The 20,032-nt window shown below is 50.7% G+C and overlaps 2 long non-coding RNA genes across 2 annotated transcripts in view; both read right to left on the reverse strand.

The window, feature by feature from the left end:
* The window catches only part of LOC147683843 (uncharacterized), a 28,877-nt gene that overhangs the window by 790 nt on the left and 8,055 nt on the right, over positions 1–20,032 (reverse strand). The gene's annotated exons all lie outside the window — the stretch shown is intronic.
* On the reverse strand, positions 1,136–18,782 carry LOC147683844 (uncharacterized). The gene is made up of 3 exons (XR_015301064.1): positions 18,703–18,782; positions 10,542–10,622; positions 1,136–1,201 (listed from the first exon to the last, which is right to left on the reverse strand). It is a non-coding gene; the product is annotated as an uncharacterized LOC147683844 (long non-coding RNA).

The raw sequence follows: 20,032 nt of genomic DNA on the forward strand, positions 1-20,032 counted from the left end.
TAAATGTGCATGCCATTCCCTATTCCATGTTCACTCAATGGGAATGCTTCCACATAGTATCTGCTCTGTATAGGTGATACATGGGAGTGGCGGCAGGAGGAGGGGTAAGGAGGATGGACAGAAAAAGCTATGGTGGGAGCATTAGTTAGTCTTCCTGTGCACTCGGAGGGCGTAGGGCAGGGTAAGAGCTGCCATTTTAGCCTAACCTGCATTTGATTTTACCGCTTGGTTTTTCTGACCATTAAAAAGAGTCCTAAGGCCAGATGTAGGTAAGTATATTTTACCGACTCATAAATACCGAATTTTACCGATTCAGTATTTATGAATCGGTAAAATTGAAGGAGGGAGATTTAGGTAAATTCGGTAATTGAATTACCGAATCTGTAAAAATCGGTATTTACAGAATCGGTAAATACCGATTCGGTAATGCCCATTGATTCCGCCACCGTCCATTGTGTTGTTTACCTCCTCCCTCCTCCCACCCTCTATTGCATTGCTTGCCCCCTCCCACCGTCATTGCACCCAATGAGAAATATAGCAGCAGCTTGCATGAGCTGCTTAGATGTGTTGCTTACTCCCTGGTGGATCTCTCTGCCTCTTCCGGTAACATCCCTAACTCATGCGCTGACGCTTGCAGAAAGCTGATCGTGTTAGAAGGTCTACTTGTGCAGTGAGCTGCACTTGTAGGAAGTTCCATTCCCGTCTAGTTTGCTTTTTGCTTGAATTTCCTGAGTGCCCAGGATCTGATGAGTGCCCTGTGTGAGTTGGGATGTTTGCACCAGGAGTACACTGACAAACCTTAAGAGAAGCCTAGAGGTAAGAAGTGCCAATCTTGCTTAGTCAATACTTATTTGCTTTGCCAATGCTATTGTTTACTGTTTTCACAGATAGCCTTACGATTAGTCATTATTGAGTAATTGTTGATTTCTACTGCCGTCATAAGCATGGAAAGAGTTATACTCAAGCCCTTTCAAAGGAAAAAAGTTCCCAAAACGAATCAGCTTTTGTTTGCAAAATGCTAAAATATGAATATTCTGCTGGTGCCTGCTGCTACCTAATATGGCTTGTAATTTTATTTATCTCAATACGTTTTACGTTCTTCTCCCAGGAACAACTCAAGAATCTAAAATCTTACCTCACAAGTCAGTTTATTGATGGTTGAGGGCTTGGTTTCTGGAATATCCGCCCATCTCACAGTCATCTGTATTTTGAGAAATAAAAAGAAAATGACACGAGATATACATAGGGTCTCTACAAGCAGCTAACCTTCTTGTTGGTTGAGCCTTTGCCTCTTAATGCTCCAACATAGATGCTAAGATACAGATGCAAACTAAATAGCAGTATTTGTGAAACAAGGGTCATGGCTCATCAATGTACAATAAGATAGAATGGTTTAGTTGTACCTACCTAGGTACAGCCTAATGATCTGTTAACAATATTACTTTTCCACCATCGTGGAATACAAAACTCCCAAAAATAAGATCCCAAAAAGTACACTTTATTTGAGCCTTCAGGAATATAATGCACTTGCATGCGTGCACTCGCTTCACTCCTATATCATGTTCTAACATAAACAATGTACTGGTGCAGAAAAGAAGGTATCTACATCACAACTGTTTAAAAGCAGTATGGTAACAGGAAATGTGCTCACATGCAAGGACATTAAGTGGCTTGAATGCACACAGCAGTTAATAATAGTAGGACACCGATGCCGAGAAACAGTGAGTTGCAAATGAAGTAATTATCAATGGCCATGTCACAAAGAGCTTGATCACAATCAGGGATACATTTTGTTAACAATCAATGAGAAAGTAAACATTTCAGCCTACTGTATGGTTTGGCCCAGTGGTCGTCAGCAGGACAACATGAATCATAATAATTGGTTTGTGGTAACTGTTGAGGGCATCTGCCTGTTACTTTCCACTGAGTTGTGCAGAAAGTCTTTGAACTTTTGGGCAGAAATAATGAATTACGCAGAGGATTTGCTCTAAAAAAACGATTCAAACTGTGTTTGAACAAGATATTGCCTCTGAGAATTTCACGAAAAGAAGTCAAGTCTCACATACTTTTAATTGATTTAATGGTGCATAAAGATGCATTATAATGTTTCACAACTTCTCAAAGGTCTATGCAAAACATCTGTAACTTTGTAAAGGGTGTGACTTTAGCTGCAATATATGCCTTGCATATCCTTATTCAACACTAAGGCCCTCATTAGAATGCCGGGTGGACCTCCACTGACTTGGTGCGGCCCGCCCGGCATCTAGGCCAAGGGTCTGATCGCCGGATTACAATACCGGTGGGGTATATGTCGGTGGGGCTTATAAGGCTGCGGTCGGACCCTAATCCTTACAATGGGCCATAGGGATTTGGCTATCCCTTTCCGACTGCCTGTTCATGTTGGTCACACCGCCATGAATAGGCAGATAAAAAGCGACTGTGGCGGCCCCAAGCAGGGCTCCCATCCCCCGTGGGCAACTGCTTAGTGGCCTGGTGGGCGCATGTTGTGCCCCCCACACATCCATGCACTGTGTGCCAGGCACCACATGATGCCTGACACAGGGTACATGGATGTGCACAAAATGGATTTTTAAAGTGCGGCCGGTGCTGTGGCTGTTTTCCTGGGCAGCAGCACAAGCCGCATTAGAAAAATGCATTTTATGACCGTCTGTATGGCAGGCGTATCCTAGTAGGGTGAGCGAAATCGCGGGCTCATTGTTAGACGGTACCTGACCGTGGCGATGGCGGTCGGACGCTTGCCACCCGGCATAGACAAGCTCTGCGCAGAGCAAAATAAATACTTTTCAATATGCAAGTGGGGAAAACCATGCATGCCCGTTTTTTCAGTTATAAATGTGCATGCCATTCCGTATTCCATGTTCACTCAATGAGAATGCTTCCACATACCATCTGTTCTGTGTAGGTTATACATGGGAGTGGCGGCAGGAGGAGCGGTAAGGAGGATGTAAATGGACAGGAAAAGCTATGGTGGGAGTTTCACTTGTCTTCCTGTGCACTAGGAGGGCTGTAGGGCAGGGTAAGAACTGCCCTTTTACCCTAACCTGCATGTGATTTTACCGCTTGGTTTTTCTGACCAGTAAAAAGAGTCCTAGTGTCCTGCACCCAAACATTCTGTGTGCACACTGGACCCCTGGTGATGGGACACAGCAGTATACAAACCGAGGATATTACTGTTTAGACCAAAGTAAGCACCGCAAGTAGTTTGAGCGAAAATGTATTTATAGAACAAAGTTCTATATGAGTTAAAATTTTAGTGTGCAAGTAAGCGGAAATGCAGTTTAAAAAAAAATAAAAAAATTGTAGTGTGCAAAATAGACAGAGATACAATTTAAAAACAAGGAACAGCAATTAAAAATCAGCAGTTAAGAGCAAATGTACGTAACACTCATATGTGACTCTGAGGTTTCACGTATGAAAATGAAAGTTCAGTAAATCAGGTTTAGCTCTTGTTTTATGGAAAAAGTTCAATTGTAATGCTTTACTATATATATATATATTTTTTTAAACATTTATTGATAGACTGCACACATTCCGCAGAGCTCTGCACACCAGAGACATCTGCAGGACAAATATACGACATCAATTGATATGCAATCAACTTTTCTTTTCTTCAATGAGCAAACATAAACAAAGCAGTTCTAGGCAAAACGCCACTATATTTATTTTTAACTTGTATTTTACACCTTTTTATAAATACCATGTGACTTTGTAGAAGCTAAATACTAATGAGTATAGATAGGTAACCACCTTAATGTAGGTCTTTGTGCCTGACACGTCAGTATTTTGGATTACGTAATTATTTATTTTTTAGTTATGCTCACATTTAGGTCTCACCAGAGAAAGCAATTGCGCTGGTGCTTGCGAGACATTTTCTTAACTTACAGGGGGCTTAGAGCCCACCCATTGCTTACCATTGGTTGGCTTCATCGCCATTCTCATGTTCTTGCTTCTCATTGGTAAGTGTGTGCCGGCTTCACTCCCTTTTCTTGGGTTTGGCCTTCCCTGGAACATGGCCCAATTACAGCTTCCTTGCCCAGTGTCCTTTCATTGCTCGTGCTTTCGGAGCCACCCTTTTCTTGTTGTGAAGCAATCCATAAGTGTACGTGTTTGTACCGTCCTTCGTGTTCCTTGCCCCTTTCCGCCATCGTCCATTGTGTTGTTTACCTCCTCACTCCTCTCACCCTCCGTTGCATTGCTTGCCACCTCCCACCGTCATTGCAGCCAATGAGAAATATAGGAGCAGTTTGAATGAGCTGCTAAGACGTGTTGCTTACTCCCTGCTGGATCTCTCTGCCTCTTCCGGTAACATCACTAACTCATGCACTCAATCAATCAATCAAACAAATTTGTATAGCGTGCTACTCACCCGCTAGGGTCTCATGGCGCTGGGAGGGGGGGGGGGAGCCGCTACTGCTCGAACAGCCAGCTCCTTCCTGAAGGAGAGATGGTCCTGGGTCAGCCGTAGGTGAGTGGGGAGGGAGTTCCATGTCTTGGCCTCCAGGTAGGAGAAGGATCTTCCTCCGGAGGTGGCTTTGCGAATTCGTGGGACGGTGGTGAGGGCGAGGCTGGCGGATCGAAGCTGGCGGGTGGGTGTGTAGAATGTGAGGCGGCTGTTGAGGTATTTGGGGCCCATGTCGTGGAGAGCCTTGTGTGCGTGGGTGAAGAGTCTGAACGTGATCCTCTTGCTGACGGGGAGCCAGTGCAGGTCTTTCAGATGGGCAGAGATGTGGCTGTGACGGGGGATGTCCAGGATGAGTCGTGCCGAAGCATTCTGTATGTGCTGAAGTCTTTTCTGGAGTTTGGCTGTGGTTCCAGCGTAGAGGGTGTTCCCATAGTCCAGACGGCTGGTGACGAGGGCCTGGGTGACCGTCTTCCTGGCTTCGGTGGGGATCCACCGGAAGATCTTTCGGAGCATGTGCAGGGTGATGAAACAGGATGACGAGACGGCGTTGACTTGCTTGGTCATCGTGAGGGATGAGTCCTGGATGAAGCCCAGGTTGCGTGCACGGTCCGTTGGCTTGGGGGCGGTGGCCAGGGCAGGGGGCCACCAGGAGTCATCCCAGGCAGAGGGGGATGGTCCCAGAATGAGGACTTCCGTCTTCTCTGAGTTCAGTTTCAGACAGCTGAGCTTCATCCATTCCGCGACGTCTTTCATTCCTTCCTGGAGGCTGGCTCTGGCGGGGTCGTTGGTGAGGGAGAGGATCAGCTGGGTGTCGTCAGCGTAGGAGATGATGTTAAGGTTGTGTTGTCGTGCGATGGCTGCGTGGGGGATCATGTGGACGTTGAAGAGGGTGGGGCTGAGCGAGGATCCTTGCAGAACGCCGCAGATGACTTCGGTGGCCACGGATCGGAACGGGGGGAGGCGGACTCTCTGGGTTCTTCCGGCGAGGAACGAGATGATCCACTCCAAGGCCGTTCCCTGGATTCTGGTGTTGCTGAGGCGCTGTATCATACGTTGTCGAAGGCTGCTGAGAGGTCCAGGAGGATGAGGGCAGCTGTTTCCCCGTTGTCGAGCAGGGACCTGATGTCGTCGGTAGCTGCGATGAGGGCGGCCTCGTGCTGTGGTTTGCTCGGAAACCGGACTGCGAGGGGTCGAGGGATCCGTTTGTCTCGAGGAAGGCAGAGAGTTGTTTGTTGACGGTCTTCTCGATGACTTTGGCAGGAAAAAGGAGGAGCGAGATGGGGCGGAAGTTCTTGAGGTCCGTGGGGTCCGCGGTGGGTTTCTTCAGGAGGGCGCTGAGCTCAGCATGTTTTCAGCTCTCCGGGAAGGTGGCGGATGCGAAGAAGCTGTTAATGTTCCGGAGTTGGGGTGCGATGATGGAGTCGGCTTTGTTAAAGATGTGGTGTGGGCATGGGTCAGTTGGGGAGCCGGAGTGGATGGTGTTCATCGTGCGGGTGGTCTCTTCGGTGCTGACCGAGGTCCAGGTGCAGAGGGTGGAGGTGGGGGCGCTGGTTCGGTGGTTGGGTGCGTGGTCTGTGCGCCGAAGCTGTTGTGTATGTCGGCGATCTTGCGGTGAAAGAACGAGGCGAGTGAGTCACAGAGGTCTTGCGAGGGTGCGATGTCGTTGTTGCAGGCGCTGGGGTTGGAGAGCTCTTTACCGATGCTGAAGAGTTCCTTGCTGTTGTGGGTGTTGTTGTCCAGTTGTTCTTTGAATGTTGTCCTTTTGGTGGTGCGGATCAGCTGGCGGTGTTTGCGGGTGGCGTTCTTGAGGGCTGTCATGTTTTCTGTTGTCTGGTGGTGGCACCAGGCTTTCTCGAGGGTGCAGCAGGTTTTCTTGGAGTTTTTGAGGTCGTTGGTGAACCACGAGGCTTTCTTGCTGCCGGGTCTGCTGGGAGGATTCTTCAGTGGTGCGAGGTCATCGGCGCAGTTGGTGAGCCACTGCGTGAGGTTGCGAGCTGCTTCGTTGTGGTCCGTCATGTTGGTGGGAGGGTTCTGGCTGAGGGAGGTGGTGAGCTGGTCGGCAGTGATCTTGCTCCAGCTTCTGCGGGGAACCTGTTGCGGGTGGTGGTGGGTCGTGGTTCTCCTGTAGTTGAAGTGGACGCAGCTGTGATCTGTCCAGTGTAGTCCGGTGGAGTGGCTGAAGGAGATGTGCTTACTGGAGGAGAAGATGGGGTCAAGCGTGTGGCCGGCGTAGTGGGTGGAGGTGTTCACCAGTTGCTTGAGTCCGAGGTTGGCGAGGTTGTCCAGCAGGGTGGCGGTGTTGCTGTCATTGTTTGTTTTTTTTTTTTTTTGAAACCTTTATTGCACATAAGCAGCAGAACAAATACGGGCCTACAACCATCCGGCCGGCCACGACAACATGTTGAAGCAAGTAAGCAAGCAAAGAGACATCTCAATAGCATCTGAACGTAGAACAGCAATCAGACTGGGTAACACTGGGTAACTTCGCACTACCGAGATACAGGAGAATTGAAGGTTAAATTTTAAAGTTTTAGTGTATTCCAAAATATAAACCAAGGAAGGATCAGAGTTCCAACAGTCCACCACTAATACAAGAGGGCAACGTCAACCAGAAGAAATCCGAGCAACAAAAAACACAATCAGACTAGCGGCATGGGAAGAATACGACAGGATAGTAAGTACAAAACACATTGCATGCCAGTCACCGCCCCCCTCGCTCCGGACCACCCCGCTGACCCAAGAAAGAAACAGAAGAGAAAAAGAAAACCAAAAGTAAGAGAAAAAGAAGGCCCATAGAAACTGAAACGGACAAAATAAAAACCCCACCCCCCCACCCCCACCCTACACGCATGCAGAGGCTACGGCCTACCCCCCCCCCGTGCAGTGTGTCTGTCGCCCCAAAAAGAGTACCCGAAATACAGATAAAGGAAAAAGGGAAGAAAAGAAATGTATCACATAAGATCGGAGGAGGGCCATTCACGTAAACTCAAAACAGTCAGCATGTAAATCCTCGGCCGCCCATCCCCGGATCCCCGATCCAAAGGAAACAATATTCAACACCACCGTCTATCCCCTGTAGCCCCAGCAGTATACGCTACTGCAGTCAATGATAGGGGGAACGTCCTCAACCCTGGCCCCTGCGATCGGGGATATCGACGTGGTCCAGCTGCACAGCAGCCATCTTGAATGGAACAAGCAAACGGAGTGACCCCAGTAATGTAGGACGCCTTCCAACAAATACTGTCCATCCCAAAGCCGTGCGTGCAACAACGATGGAGGGGGGGGTCAACGCGCTGCAACAGTCCATCAAAATCAGCCGGCCAAAGTAGCATCCGCTTCAGGAGAAAGCCATACGTGTCACCAATAGAAGGCAAAGGAATAGCCAAACATGGCGTCCATGGACGACTCCCCGGCCATTGCCCAGACCCGCCGTCCTCAAACCACTTCGCCACCTTTTCAATTAACACTGAAGTGTCATCAGGCTCACGCACCCTCAATGCCCCTGAGCACACCCGGGTAGACACTCCACCGCAATCAGGGACAGGATGTGGCAAAGTGTCCTGCAATCGAGAGACAACCCATCCCACCGGGGGCATGTAGGAGGGAATAGCGTCCAGTCGGTCCCCTAAGTCCCGGGCAGTATCTTGTAGAGCAGACCTCAAAGTACCCAGGGCGCACAGGATGTCTACAATCTTCAGTGGTGCAGTAGAGGGAAGAGGGGCAGCGGGTCCCTGCACACAGGGCTCGCGGAGGTGCTGGAATCCTCGAGGCTGATCTCCACCATCACCGCCACAAAGCTGGTCTCCCAATCCGGGTTCCGCGTAACACGACATGACTGGGGCAGCACAAACCATGCCGACCCCATGCATAGCGCCAGAGCAGTGAGGGCAATTGAACATCATCACCGGCAGCAGCCCGGAGTAAGCACAGCAGCTGGGGGCGCGGTCGTCAACATGGCATCCCCAGTTACGCTGGAAAGGAAAAGCGATCAATCAGTGCCTTCTGGAAGTCGGAGCGCCGACACAATGTTGCACTCTAAACTCGAAATTCCCCAAGCGCGGAATTGAGCAGAGCGAAGCAAATCCACGCAGCGGTGAACACAGCGTAGCAGCTGGTCCCGCCGGTCTCCTCTGCCCCGCTTCAGTGTCCGGCGAGAGTGCAAACATGGCCGGCCATCTTCAAGACAAAGACCCGATCTGCTTCAGCCAGCGCCGGAATGGGGACGAGGGCGCCCCGGCACTTCTACCGCTGGGGTTGCGCGAAGAAGCACACCGCTGGAATCAGAATCGCCTCCCGGTCCCGAGGGTGCAGGTCAGAAACAGGATCGGTAGCAGGAGAAGGTGCGGGCCAGGAGGAAGACGGAAGGATCGGCGGAGCCGAGGGATCAAGCGGCCATCATGGATGCAGGCTAGGCTCCTCCTCCATTGCTGTCATTGTTGTTCTCCAGGTGGAAGTTGAGGTCCCGTAGGAGGATGTAGTCTGAGGATGTGAGGGCGTGCGGGCTGATGAAGTCTGCGATGGCTTCGCTGAATTGTGTGCGTGGTCCCGGGGGTCTGTAGATGAGGGTGCCTCTGAGGGTGGTCTTGGGGTCGGTGTGCATCTGGAAGTGAAGGTGCTCCGCGGCTGTGAGGGTGTCCTCGGAGTTGGTCGTGATTCGAATGGTGTTTCTGTGGACGATGGCGACGCCTCTTCCGGTTTGGTTGACGCGGTCCCTCCGGGTGATCTTGTAGCCATCCTGGATGGCTATAGCGATGTCAGGGGCTGAGGAGGCGTTCATCCAGGTTTCTGTGAGGAAGGCGACGTCTGGTGCTGTTGTGTCGAGGAGGTTCCAGAGTTCGACGGCGTGCCTGTGGATGGAGCGGGTGTTGAGCAGGATGCACTTGAGGTGATTGTTGCTGGTGCTAGGCTTGGCGGGTGCCGGGCAGGGTCGGAGGCAGGTGAATTTGCAGGTTCGGCAGGTGAAGGGTCCGTGGGTGCGTTTCGGGGTGGCTCGGTAGCAGGCGGGGTTCCGGCCGGTGTTGAGTGTGTGGAGGGTGGCGGCGTTGTACATCCGTCGGGTGAGCTGGCCTCTGAGGGCCAGGGGTCCTGGCGCTGGGCGCGGTCCAGGCGTGGACGGGCGCAGACGGCTTGCCTTTGGTGCGCCAGCGGCGCGCCAGCTGCCCGTCCGCTGCGCGGCCTCCATAAGAGGGAAAGAAGGAGGGAGGAGCAGTTGGGAGGCGGGAGCGGGGCGGGGCCGCGAGGAGCGCGAGCGGCGGGAAACAGGTGATACAGAAGGCAAGAGGGGGCTGGGGGGGGGAGAGGGCACCGTGGCAAAAAGCAAAATACACTGATATGATCAAGGGCACAGAACGAAGTAAACAGTGAGCAAACCAAGGGGCACAGAGGATGACACAAGGAGCAACAACGAAGGGCAAAATGAGGCACAAAGGAGAAGAAAGGGGCACGAACGGAGTAACAGTGAGCAACCAACGGGCACAGAAGGGGGGCACAGAAGGGGGACACAAGGAGCAAAAACGAGGCAGCAGTCAGGAGAAGCAGCGGCGCACAGAAGCGGTGGCAGAGGGAGCGACCTGCCTAGTCACAGGGTCAAGGGTCGCTCTGACCCTGTGACGCTTGCAGAAAGCTGACCGGGTTAGAAGGTCTACTTGTGCAGTGAGCTGCACTTGCAGGAAGTTCCATTGCCGTCTAGTTTGCTTTTGGCTTGAATTTCCTGAGTGCCCAGTGTCTGATGAGTGCTCCAGTGTAAGTTGGGATGTTTGCACCAGGAGTACACTGTCAAACCTTAAGAGAAGCCTAGAGGTAAGAAGTGCCAATCTTGCTTAGTCAATACTTATTTGCTTTGCCAATTCTGTTGTTTACTGTTTTCACAGATAGCCTTACGATTAGTCATTATTGAGTAATTGTTGATTTCTACTGCCGTCATAAGCACAGAAAGAGTTATACTCAAGCCCTTCCAAAGGAAAAAAGATCCCAAAACGAATCAGCTTTTGTTTACAAAATGCTTAAATATTAATATTCTGCTGGTGCCTTCTACTACCTAATATGGCTTGTGATTTTATTTATACCAATATGTTTTATCTTCTTCTCCCAGGAACAACTCATGAATTTAAAATCTTACCTCGGAAGTCAGTTTATCGTAGTTTGAAGGCTCTAGTTCTTGACAATCCTTCCATCTATTTTCTGGGCGTCTCCCAGTCTTCTGTATTTTGAAAAAAAATTATGAAAATTACAGAGATATTTACAGAGTCTCTACAAGTCGCTAACCTTCTTCTGTGTTGTGCCTTTCAACTTATGGCTCCAACATAGATGCTAAGATACAGATGCAAACTAAATAGCAGTATTTGTGAAACAAGGGCCATGGCTCATCAATGTGCAATAAGATATAATGGTTTAGTTGTACCTACCTAGGTACAGCCTAATGATCTGTTAACAATATTACTTTTCCAGCATCTTGGAATACAAAACTCCCAAAAATAAGATCCCAAAAAGTACACTTTATTTGTACCTGCAAGAATATAATGCACTTGCATGCGTGCACTCGATTCACTCCTATATCATGTTCTAACATAAACAATGTACTGTTGAACAAAAGAAGGTATTAACATCACAACTGTTTGAGAGCAGTATGGTAACAGGAAATGTGCTCACATGCAAGTACATTATGTGTTTGAATGCACACAGCAGTTAATAATAGTAGGACACCGATGCCGAGAAACAGTGAGTTGCAAATAAAGTAATTATCAAGGGCCATGTCACAAAGAGCTTGATCATAATCGGGGATACATTTTGTTAACAATCAATGAGAAAGTAAACATTTCAGCCTGCTGTATGGTTTGGCCCAGTGGTCGTCAGCAGGACAAAATGAATCATAATAATTGGTTTGTGGTAACTGTTGAGGACATCTGTCTGTTTTTTTCCCACTGAGTTGTGCAGAAAGTCTTTGAACTTTTGGGCAGAAATAATGAATTACGCAGAGGATTTGCTCTAAAAAAAAAAAAACCGATTCAAACTGTGTTTGAACAAGAAATAGCCTCTGAGAATTTCACAACAAGAAGTCAAGTCTCACATACTTTTGATTGATTTACTGGTGCATAAAGATGCCTAATAATGTTTCACATCTTCTCAAAGGTCTGTGCGAAACATCTGTAACTTTGTAAAGGGTGTTGACTTTAGCTGCAATATATGCCTTGCATATCCTTATTCAACACTAAGGCCCTCATTAGGATGCCGGGTGGAACGCCACTGACTTGGTGTGGTCCGCCCGGCATCTAGGCCAAGGGTCTGATTGACGGATTACAATACCAGTGGGGTCCGCAACGTCTTTCATTCCTTCCTGGAGGCTGGCTCTGGCGGTGGCGGGGTCGTTGGTGAGGGAGAGGATCAGCTGGGTGTCGTCAGCGTAGGAGATGATGTTAAGGTTGTGTTGGCGTGCGATGTGTGGGGGATCATGTAGACGTTGAAGAGGGTGGGGCTGAGCGAGGATCCTTGCGGAAAGCCGCAGATGACTTCGGTGGCCGCGGATCGGAACGGGGGGAGGCGGACTCTCTGCGTTCTTCCGGCGAGGAACGAGATGATCCACTCCAAGGCCAATCCTTGGATTCTGGTGTTGCTGAGGCGCTGTATCATACGTTGTCGAAGGCTGCTGAGAGGTCCAAGAGGATGAGGGAAGCTGTTTCCCCGTTGTCGAGCAGGGACCTGATGTCGTCGGTAGCTGCGATGAGGGCGGTCTCGTGCTGTGGTTTACTCGGAAACCGGACTGCGAGGGGTCGAGGGATCCGTTTGTCTCGAGGAAGGCAGAGAGTTGTTTGTTGACGGTCTTCTCGATGACTTTAGCAGGAAAAGGGAGGAGCGAGATGGGGCGGAAGTTCTTGAGGTCCGTGGGGTCCGTGGTGGGTTTCTTCAGGAGGGCACTGAGCTCGGCATGTTTCCAGCTCTCAGGGAAGGTGGCGGATGCGAAGGAGCTGTTAATGATTTCCCGGAGTTGGGGTGCGATGATGGAGTCGGCTTTGTTAAAGATGTGGTGTGGGCATGGGTCGGTTGGGGAGCCGGAGTGGATGGTGTTCATCGTGCGGGTGGTGTCTTCGGTGCTGACCGAGGTCCAGGTGCAGAGGGTGGTGGTGGGGGCGCTGGTTCGTGGTTGGGTGCGTGGTCTGTGCGCCGAAGCTGTTGTGTATGTCGGCGATATTGCAGTGAAAGAACGAGGCGAGTGAGTCGCAGAGGTCTTGCGAGGGTGCGATGTCTTTGTTGCAGGCACTGGGGTTGGAGAGCTCTTTAACGATGCTGAAGAGTTCCTTGCTGTTGTGGGTGTTGTTGTCCAGTCGTTCTTTGGATGTTGTCCTTTTGGTGGTGCGGATCACCTGGCGGGTGGCCTTCTTGAGGGCTGTCATGTTTTCTGTTGTCTGGTGGTGGCACCAGGCTTTGTCGAGGGTGCGGCAGGTTTTCTTGGAGTTTTTGAGGTCGTTGGTGAACCACAAGGCTTTCTTGCTGCCGGGTCTGCTGGGAGGGTTCTTCAGTGGTGCGAGGTCATCGGCGCAGTTGGTGAGCCACTGTGTGAGGTTGCGGGCTGCTTCGTTAGGGTCCGTCATGTTGGTGGGAGGGATCTGGCTGAGGAAGGTGGTGAGCTGGTCGGCGGTAATCTTGCTCCAGCTTCTGCGGGGAACCTGTTGCGGGTGGTGGTGGGTCGTGGTTCTCCTGAAGTTGAAGTGGACGCAGGTGTGATCTGTCCAGTGTAGTCCGGTAAGAGTGGCTGAAGGAGATGTGCTTGCTGGAGGAGAAGATGGGGTCAAGCGTGTGGCCGGCGTAGTGGGTGGAGGTGTTCACCAGTTGCTTGAGTCCGAGGTTGGCGAGGTTGTCCAGCAGGGTGGCGGTGTTGCTGTCATTGTTGTTCTCCAGGTGGAAGTTGAGGTTCCGTAGGAGGATGTAGTCTGAGGAGGTGAGAGCGTGTGGGCTGATGAAGTCTGCGATGGCTTCGCTGAATTGTGTGCGTGGTCCCGGGGGTCTGTAGATGAGGGTGCCTCTGAGGGGGGTCTTGGGGTCGGTGTGTATCTGGAAGTGAAGGTGCTCGGCGGCTGTGAGGGTGTCGTCGGAGTTGGTCGTGAATTGAATGGTGTTTGAGTTTAAAATATTTATAAAGCGCACGTTCACCTGGCGGTTTCATGGCGCTGTGGTGTACTGAACCTCAGAGAACAGGAGGGTCGGGAGGGGGGCAGAGAGTAGGATGATTATTGTTGGAAGGCTTGTAAAAAGAGAAAGGTTTTTAGCGCCTTTCGGAAGTGAGAGTATTGAGTGGAAGATCTGAGGTGGGCGGGGAGAGAGTTCCAGAAGGTAGGGGCAAGTGTGGAGAATTTCGAGCCCCCCCACTTTTTGCGCCTAAAGCGGGGAACTGTCAAAAAATGTTGGGAGGATGAACGCAGTTCCCTGGCGGGGGCGTAGACTTTATTTTCGGAGGAGATGAAGGCAGGGACTGCTCCGACCCGGGCCTGAAAAGGGATACATCCCATCTTGAACTGGTAATGTTCCCGAATAGGGAGCCAGTGCAAGGACTTGAGGAGCGGGGTAACATGATGGAATTTGGCCAGGTTATAGACTAGGCGGGCAGCCTGGTTTTAGACCAGCTGTAGTCGCCGCATACTGTACGCGGGCATGCCACAGTATAGGGCGTTGCCATAGTCTAGGCGAGAAATAGCCATTGCCAGGACAATGAATTTTAGGGCCGAGAAAGTAAACAACCGGGAAACCCTACGGATGGTGCGGGGTGAAAGAAAAGAAGAGGACACAGCTGAACTAACCTGGGAATGCAGAGTGAGTTGGTCGTTCAGCTTGATCCCGAGCGTTTTCACAGAGGAAGATGGGGAGGGGGGGGGGACCTAGGGAAGGGGGCCAGAAAAGAGGGGTCCAGGGACTGGAGCAACCACCTGTCAAAACCAGCTCAGTTTTGTCTGGGTTTAACTTCAGGTGGTTGTAGTTCATCCAGTCCCGGATGAAGATCATAATAGATTGGAACTTGGCCATGGACTCGGGGGATGGGGACAAAGAAAAAATAAGCTGGAGGTCATCCGCATAGTTATAGACGGAGACCTCCATTTGCTGAAGGGCAAAGATGAGGGGGGCAATGTACAGATTAAATAGAAGAGGGGAAAGGGAGGAGCACTGAGGAACCCCGCATTGTACTTTCCGAAGGTCCGCCGAGGTAGGAGGACAGCCAGACCAGGGCCGACCCTCCAACCCCCGCCGCCCTGACACTGGAAAGTAAGATGGAATGATCAACCATGTCAAAGGCGGCGGAGAGGTCGAGGAGGACTAGGGCCTGGGGGAGGTTGGTGTCCTTGCCCTCTCTGAGGTTGTCGAGGACCGATAACACCACGGACTCCGTGGAGTGTGAGGGACGGAAACCAGCCTGACGGGGGGCTAACACCCCGTTCTCCTCGACGAAGGTAGTGAGCGCTCTGGTCACATGTCGCTCCAATACCTTACCCAGAAAGGGCAATAATGAGATGGGGCGATAGTTGACAAGAGCGGAGGGGTCAGCGCCAGGTTTTTTGAGGATGGGGACAATGATGGCTGATTTTAGAGATTGAGTAACAGTGCCCTGAGACAGTGAACTGTTGAGAAAAGTAAGAGGGGGTTGCACACAGACCGAGTAGATGTGCCTGAGGATGTGGGCAGGACAGGGGTCTAGAGGGGAGCCTGATTTGACCATGGGAAGGAGGGAGAGAAAAGCCTCTTCTGTCAGAAGGGGGAACGAGTCAAGGCGTGCCTCGACTGAAGGACACCGGGGGTCAAGAAAAGAAGGGGGGGAGGAATATTGGCTTTGATATTTGAAATTTTGTCCAAGAAATAATTGTTAAGAGAGTCACATAAATCCTGGGAGGGGGAGGGTTTGAGGGTAGCTCTATCGGAGTAGGCGAGATCATGAGCAATAGAGAAAATTTCTCTGGGCTGATTTTCGGCAGCCAGGATTTTTGAAGAGAAATAAGCTGTTTTAGTGGCCAGAATAGAATTTTTGTATTGAGATAGAAGGGTGGTGTACTGAGCTTTAAGGTTGGGGCAATAATCTCGCCTCCAGGCTCGCTCAGCATGGCGCACAGTTAATTTTAAGGCCTTCAATTCCTCGTTGAACCAGCGGTTGGCATCGTTCGCACATCTGGAGGACACTCGCCTAAGGGGAGTGACCGAGTCGCAGCCTAACAGAAGCCAGGAATTGATAGAATCGGCTTGTGCGAAAGTTGACAGACCGAGTAGACCCGGACTGGAAGTAGAGAGTGTGGCGGACAGAGAGGCCACATCCACCTGGCTCCAAGAGCACGCCCAGATGTTTTTGGGAAGAGAGGGCTTGGTGGCTGGGCTGAGATGTAGGGAAAAAGAAATCAAGAAGTGATCGGACCAGGGGCAGGAAGATGGACAAAGAAACTATGGGACAATTAAGGGACCAAATCTGATCAAGGATGTGGCCCTGAATGTGAGAAGGGGAGTAAACGTGGGAGTCGAAATTAAGGGAGCGAAGGGTGTCCAAAAATTCTTTGGAGGTGGAACATTCTGCGGGGTCTGAGGGCCAAAAATTGAAATCACCTAATATCAAGATGGAGGAGTTGTTGACCGCTAAGGTGCCCACAAGATCTTGGAACCCGGAGAGAAAAAGTTGAGAGGGTTGGGGGAACGGTACATGAGCAAGCAGGTAAGTGGGACTCTAAAAGACAGGGAGAGGACAACTAAGAAATCTGATGAACCAATGGAGGAGAAGGTTAAAGGCTGAAAGGGGAATTCTCTACGGGCGATCAGGGCGACGCCACAACCCAATTTGCCGAAGGGTTGAACGGTGCGTAGAGCGTAATAAGAGGCGGGGAGGGCAGCTAGCAGAGAGGGGAGGGAGTTGTCACAAAACCAAGTCTCTGTAAGAAATAAGAGATCTGGTTTGTGCGAGTCCAGTAAGACGAAAAGTTTGTGACAGTGCTTAACTGCTGACCTGGTCTTAAGATAGTAGACAGATAGGGTAGTAGGCACGGGGGGAACAGGGGGATCGGGAAAAGGGCTAAGGGGGGGAGGGGGGAGGCAGGGCGAGAACGAGAGAGATGGGGAAGGGTACAAGGCTGTCAATCCCAGTCTGTCGATGTGCGCAGACACAGGGTCGTCCAAGGGCCACGGGCCTTGGAGGTTATAGAGCTGCGCAGAAGAGTATTGTACTATCTGGGCATGGTGGGGAGGCCCTAGGCCCGGCCGGCCGCGGACGGGCGCAGACGGGTTTGCCTTAGGCGTCCCTTCGGCACACAGACGGCGCACTCGCTGCGCTCGTCCGCTGCGCGTCCGGAAGAGGCACATAATTTGTAGAGGATAGAGTGGTGGCGGCGGGGGGGGCGTGGCCTCTGAAAAGGGGTGTGGCCTCGGAGCTCACCGGAATAGCGGCAAGAAGTGGTTTCGGTGCTGAAGCCGCGGCAGCGTTAAGTCTGCTGTGCGGGCTGCTCGGGGCAAAGTGGTGAGTTTAAAAAAACAATTTATGCAAGTGACAATCAAATTTGTTAAAAAGAGCAAGTCACGCTCCCGGCTTCCGCCTCAGGAGGTCAGTGCAATCTAAAGCGGTGCTTGTAATCAGCGTCTAGTTAAAGGTGGCGGCGGGGGGGGCGTGGCCTCTGAAAGGGGGCGTGGCTTCAGGGCTCGCCGGAATGGCGGCAAGAAGTGGTTTCGGTGCTGAAGCAGCGGCAGCGTTAAGTCCGCTGTGCGGGCTGCTCGGGGCGAAGTGGTGAGTTTAAAAAAACTATTTATGCAATGGACAATCAAATTTGTTAAAAAGAGCAAGTCGCGCTCCCGGCTTCCGCCTCAGGAGGTAAGTTTCTGTGGACGATGGCGACGCCTCCTCCGGTTTGGTTGACGCGGTCCCTCCGGGTGATCTTGTAGCCATCCTGGATGGCTATAGCGATGTCGGGGGCTGAGGAGGCGTTCATCCAGGTTTCTGTGAGGAAGGCGACGTCTGGTGCTGTTGTGTCGAGGAGGTTCCAGAGTTCGACGGCGTGCCTGTGGACGGAGCGGGTGTTGAGCAGGATGCACTTGAGGTGATTGTTGCTGGTGCTAGGCTTGGCGGGTGCCGGGCAGGTTCGGCAGGTGAAGGGTCCGTGGGTGCGTTTCGGGGTGGCTAGGTAGCAGGCGGGGTTCCGGCCGGTGTTGAGTGTGTGGATGGTGGCGGCGTCGTACGTCCGTCGGGTGAGCTGGCCTCGCTGAGGGCCAGGGGTCCTGGCGCTGGGCGCGGTCCAGGCGCGGACGGGCGCAGGCCGGCTTGCCTTTGGTGCGCCAGCGGCACGCCAGCTGTGCGTCCACTGCGCGGCCTCCATAAGAGGGAGAGAGGGAGGGAGGAGCAGCTGGGAGGCGGGAGCGGGGCGGCCAATGGGAAGCGGGGGCGTAGCCATGAGTAGCGCAAGCGGCGGGAACCAGGTGATACAGAAGGCAAGAGGGGACGGGGGGGAGAGGGCACCGTGGCAAAAAGCAAAATACACTGATATGATCAAGGGCACAGAACGAAGTAAACAGTGAGCAAACCAAGGGGCACAGAGGAGGACACAAGGAGCAACAACGAAGGGCAACATGAGGCACAAAGGAGAAGAAAGGGGCTCGAACGGAGTAACAGTGAGCAACCAAGGGGCACAGAAGGGGGGCACAGAAGGGGGACACAAGGAGCAAAAACGAGGCAGCAGTCAGGAGAAGCAGCAGCGCACAGGGGGTCTGTGCGGTGGCAGAGGGAGCGACCTGCCTAGTCACAGGGTCAATGGTCGCTCTGACCCTGTGACGCTTGCAGAAAGCTGACCGAGTTAGAAGGTCTACTTGTGCAGTGTGTTGCACTTGTAGGAAGTTCCATTGTCGTCTAGTTTGCTTTTGGCTTGAATTTCCTGAGTGCCCAGTGTCTGATGAGTGCTCCAGTGTAAGTTGGGATGTTTGCACCAGGAGTACACTGTCAAACCTTAAGAGAAGCCTAGAGGTAAGAAGTGCCAATCTTGCTTAGTCAATACTTATTTGCTTTGCCAATGCTGTTGTTTACTGTTTTCACAGATAGCCTCACGATTAGTCATTATTGAGTAATTGTTGATTTCTACTGCTGTCATAAGCACGGAAAGAGTTATACTCAAGCCCTTTCAAAGGAAAAAAGTTACCAAAACGAATCAGCTTTTGTTTGCAAAATGCTTAAATATTAATATTCTGCTGGTGCCTGCTGCTACCCAATATGGCTTGTGATTTTATTTATCCCAATACGTTTTATCTTCTTCTCCCAGGAACAACTCATGAATCTAAAATCTTACCTCACAAGTCAGTTTATCGTAGTTTGAAGGCTCTAGTTCTCGACAATCCTTCCATCTATTTTCTGATCGTCTCCCAGTCTTTTGTATTTTGAAAAAAAAATATGAAAATGACAGATATTTACAGAGTCTCTGCAAGCAGCTAACCTTCTGTGTTGTGCCTTTTATCTTAAGGCTCCTACATAGATGCTAAGATACAGATGCAAACTAAATAGCAGTATTTGTGAAACAAGGGTCATGGCTCATCAATGTACAATAAGATAGAATGGTTTAGTTGTACCTACCTAGATACAGCCTATTGATCTGTTAACAATATTACTTTTCCACCATCGTGGAATACAAAACTCCCAAAAATAAGATCCCAAAAAGTACACTTTATTTGAGCCTTCAGGAATATAATGCACTTGCATGCGTGCACTCGCTTCACTCCTATATCATGTTCTAACATAAACAAGGTACTGGTGCACAAAAGAAGATTTCTACATCACAACTGTTTGAAAGCAGTATGGTAACAGGAAATGTGCTCACATGCAAGGACATTATGTGTTTGAAAGCACACAGCAGTTAATAATAGTAGGACACCGATGCCGAGAAACATGTTGAGTTGCAAATAAAGTAATTATCAAAGGCCATGTCACAAAGAGCTTGATCATTCATAATCAGGGATACATTTTGTTAACTATCAATGAGAAAGTATTGTTAACATTTCAGCCTGTTGTATGGTTTGGCCCAGTGGTCGTCAGCAGGACAATCAAAATAATTGGTTTGTGGTAAACTTTTCCTTTTTGTTGGCCTTGTTCACTATTAAGATAAAAGTGTATTACAACTTGAGAGATAAAGGACTAACTGGATTATGCAGATACCCTTCAATTTAATAATTTTGTCTCAATCCTTGATTTTCGATCTTAAATGCCATTTGGGGGCCTCAACCTGGGGGATTTTCAGGTTGTTCAAAGAAATCATGAATAACCCCTTCCGTACGGGGCATATTCCCCCGCTGTGCTGGGGGCGGGGGGCGTGCATAGCGCCCCGGTGCTCATGTCGAGCTGAGCTAGTCAGTAGGCACAGTGCTTGTGTGCTCATGACGAGTTGAACTCGTCATTACCACACCCTTTCCCGTGGAACGCTCAGCACAGCAGAGGAATTATCCCCGCGTGTGAGCGTTCCACGGCTCATGACGAGCTCAGCTCGTCATGAGCACCGGAGCACCGTGGCTTATGACAAGCTGAGCTCGTCATGAGCACGGAAAAGGTTAAAGCATATGTAATACCTAGGTGTACAATACCCATCCTGTCTGAGGTGTACTTCCAGATTGTTTTCTCTTGTACTCTGG

The sequence above is a fragment of the Lissotriton vulgaris genome, chromosome 11 (assembly GCF_964263255.1).
Source record: "Lissotriton vulgaris chromosome 11, aLisVul1.2, whole genome shotgun sequence".
In the NCBI taxonomy this organism is placed as follows: domain Eukaryota; kingdom Metazoa; phylum Chordata; class Amphibia; order Caudata; family Salamandridae; genus Lissotriton; species Lissotriton vulgaris.